The sequence below is a fragment of the Petaurus breviceps genome, unplaced genomic scaffold (assembly GCF_028583685.1).
Source record: "Petaurus breviceps papuanus isolate PSGF00001 unplaced genomic scaffold, PetGlider_PUasm1.0 419, whole genome shotgun sequence".
Taxonomy (NCBI): domain Eukaryota; kingdom Metazoa; phylum Chordata; class Mammalia; order Diprotodontia; family Petauridae; genus Petaurus; species Petaurus breviceps.
Window position 1 is genome coordinate 2,850,539 of NW_027186324.1, and position 3,826 is coordinate 2,854,364.

Below are 3,826 nucleotides of genomic sequence, written 5' to 3' on the forward strand. Positions count from 1 at the left end.
AAAGCCCATTCGATTCCATAAAGCAAAATATCCCTTTATTATCAAGCTATCTCTCATCCATATATTAAATCACTTAGTATTCCTTGAAATCTGTAACAGCAGAAATAGCCTGACTCAACCATTTTCTGATCATAAACTCTAATAAAAAAAAAAGGGCATGGCTGCTTGCCAGAGAAATCTTTCATTGTGATAAAAGTGATCCAGCAGAGTCTAAGATGGAGGTGATTCTTTATGGATGGTGAACCACTTTTGATGCTCCTTTTTGTAAATATCATTATTCTTCTTGTAGTAAGCTCTGGAACATTGAAGAACTTTTTGGAAAAAATATACAATCATTGAAAAAAGTTCGGATTCATCATTAACACAATGGTAGATGAAAATTTTTCATACACAAGCATTTATGAAAAATGCGTGTTGCCCAAATTACATCATGCACTCTGATGTACAATCTATAGACCTTTCTCAACATTGTATGCATATCAGCGACAAATAGTACAGATGGCTAATGGGCTTGGCTCAGAGTTGAACCAGAGGAAGAGAAAGAGTCTAGATTGTTTTTAGGAAATAATAGAGCTTTTTTAATGACTCTAAGCTTCCCATGAAAACAAAGGTACACCTTAATCTTAATATTCTAGTAGAGTTGTTGAATAATAACTAGACGGGAATGCAAAATTCTCCTAGGAAAATATAACAAAGAAGATAATGGAAAGGTATAAAGTGAATGTGGGCAGGCTGAAATGTAACTAATGAGAAATTTCTAAGAAGAATAGGTAAAAGATGTCATCAAGGAATTGTGTGATAAGGAAGGAAAAATGGCAAGGAATGACAGGTGGACAGACAATAAGAGTGTCCCAGATGTTATACTCATAGTGTCAGAAGAAAGTGTGGAAGGACTTCTTCATCCTGGGTGAATACTCTGTGATGTACTTTTGAAAGGACATGGACAAAAATTTTATAGGACAGGCAACCATGGATGGATTACAATCTCGCTCAACAGAGTGAAATTCTAAACTTCGTGAGCTCAAAACCTTGGCATTTGAGAAGTTTTTATAGATGTGAGGGATCAGTGTGACATGATGTATAAAGAGAAGGCTTCATTGGAAATTGGGCCCAGGAGACTCAGTGGAATTTGAGTTGGTGGATCTGAGAAGAGAGAATATTCCAATTTTAGGAAATGGGCAGTGAGGTGGAGAAACATGTCAGGAATTTCCCCTCTTTAGAAAACCTGTTTAGAAAAATTAGACAAAGGGGGGGAAAGCTGGGGGGGGGGCCGAGGGGGCAAACGGTGCTAGCCCTTTTCCCAAGCAGCCAAGCGGCACGGCGGCAGTCACTGATCTGCATGATACCAGCTACTCCATATTGTATTTTTGATTTTTAAACCAGTTGTCGATACTGGCAAGTGTGTTGTTAACTGGCAAGCACAAGATCCTTGGAGTTGTGGGGTCTGTTCTAACTCCATCCAGCAGAAGTCCAGAACTGTACAGGGAAGGCGACATTGGAGAGGCCTAGACAAAGCAGCCTACGGAGGCTCAGAACTTTGGTTACCAGAATGTCTGCTGATGGAGGGTTTGGCAGTACCAGCAGCAGTGACACTCAGCAGAGCCTGCAGTCCTTTTGGCCTCGTGTCATGGAAGAAATCCGAAATTTGACAGTGAAAGATTTCCATGTGCAGGAACTTCCATTAGTTCGTATTGAGAAGATCATGAAACTGGATGAAGCTGTAAAGATGATCAGTGCTGAAGCTCCTGTGCTTTTCGCCAGGGCTGCCCAGATATTCATCACTGAGTTGACATTACAAGCCTAGATCCACACAGAAGACAACAAATGCAGGACTCTCCGGAGAAATGACATTGCCTTGGCGATTACAAAATTCAACCAGTTAGACTTTCTCATCGATATTGTTCCAAGGGATGGACTAAAACCTCCCAGGCGTCAGGAGGAGGTGCGCCAATCTGTGACTCCTGCAGAGCCTGTCCAGTACTACTTCACGTTGGCCCAGCAACCCGCAGCAGCCGTCCAGGTTCAGGGCCAGCAGACTGGCCAACAGACCACCACTTCCACTCCCACTATCCAGTCAGGACAGATCATCATTGCCCAGCCTCAGCAGGGCCAGACCACCCCAGTGATGATGCAAGTTGGAGAAGGCCAGCAGGTACAGATCATCCAGGCCCAGCTCCAGGGCCAGACACAGCAGGCACCGAGCAGCACAGGACAGACCATGCAGGTGATGCAACAGATCATCACCAACACAGGGGAAATCCAGCAGATTCCGGTGCAGTTAAATGCTGGCCAGCTGCAGTACATCCGCTTAGCACAGCCTGTATCAGGCACCCTGATCTGTTCAGGTACAGATCCAGACTCTTGCAGCCAGTGCACAGCAGACTACACAGACAGAGGTCCAGCAAGGACAGCAGCAGTTTAGCCAGTTCACAGATGGACAGCAGCTGTACCAGATCCAGCAGGTCACCATGCCGGCAGGCCAGGACATGGAGCAGCCCATGTTCATCCAGTCGGCTAACCAGGCCTCCGACGGGCAGACCCCTCAGGTGACAGGTGACTGAACCTAGCTGGGACCTGGCCCAGCACAGCCAGTGCACGGGGCCATAGAGACTCCATTTCTGCCACTGTGGCCTGGCTTGAGTGTCCCCCCACCCCTAGAGCCTCCTGAGGGCAAAGACACTGGTGCACACGGCCCATACTGTGGTCTCAGACATCTCCAACTGAAAGATGCAATATTTTTTCATTTCCTTTTTGTCTTCTTTTGTTTTTTAAAGGAATCAATATTTCAGTATGTTGAGCTATATGTTCAATGCTATTGAAACGGAAAATATTCAACAATAACATATTTATAATATTTTCTTGAGGTTACAAGTGTGGCTTGTAAGTTGTGGCTACAAAAGTCTGCCCTCCTCATGCCCCTTCTTCCTAAGAGCAGCTCTCCAGGTCTGGAAGTAAGCTCCCACAACAGCTGCCTTAACCGTACTTGCTGCTTAAGGCGAATGTACCCACTCCCCTAGGTCCCTGGGTGGTCGATTGGTCGGTTCTCCCCTGCCCCTGTCCAGAGCAAAGCATCTGCCTCTGGAAGCTGCAGAAACAGTCTTCATGTTCAAAGATGAACTTGCCTCCAGGCTCAGTGTCTCATTTCTTCTGGACGCCCTCTGTCCCAGGGAAACTGAGGCTTTCCTCATCTTCCCTCCCTACCTCCCTCCATTTTTTTCCCCTCAAGAAGCAAATTAATAATTGTGCTCATCTCCTCCACTGCATGGACTTCAAACTGCATGAACTGAAATGCAATGAATAAAGCTCCTTTTTAGAGGAAAAAAAAAAGAAAAATTAGACAAAAACATGGCTTTATCATGTTGAAATCTCATGGTCATGTTCAAATAACTGAATTACTCCTCTTCTTTCATATTTAGATTTTCACAAATAGGTGATAAATTACATAGTAATTGAGTATAAGTAACAAGTGGGTTCTGATCCTCTAAGTAAACTAGAAAGTCAACTGGTCAACCAATAAACATTTGTGAAGTGCCTAATATATTCTAGCCACTATGCTAAAAACTTGGGATATGAAAATACAGAAAAGAGAGTCCCTGCCCTTAAGGAACTCACAGTCTAATTACAATAATTAAATCAAATATAAACAAAGCAAGTTATACATAGGATAAATAGGAAGCAATTGGCAGAGAAGGCATGAGATTTTAGAGGGATTGAGAAAGGTTTCCTGTAAAAGATGGAATTTTATTTGATACTTAAGGGAAGCCAGAGAAGCCAAGAAGTGGAGATGAGGAGGGAAAGTATTACAGGTACTTAGGACAGGCATAGA

The 3,826-nt window shown here is 43.7% G+C and overlaps 1 pseudogene; it reads left to right on the plus strand.

Annotated features, from left to right (window-relative positions):
* The first annotated feature begins 1,493 nt into the window (after positions 1–1,493).
* Positions 1,494–2,844, plus strand: LOC138171121 (nuclear transcription factor Y subunit gamma pseudogene; annotated as a pseudogene).
* The last annotated feature ends 982 nt before the right edge of the window (positions 2,845–3,826 follow it).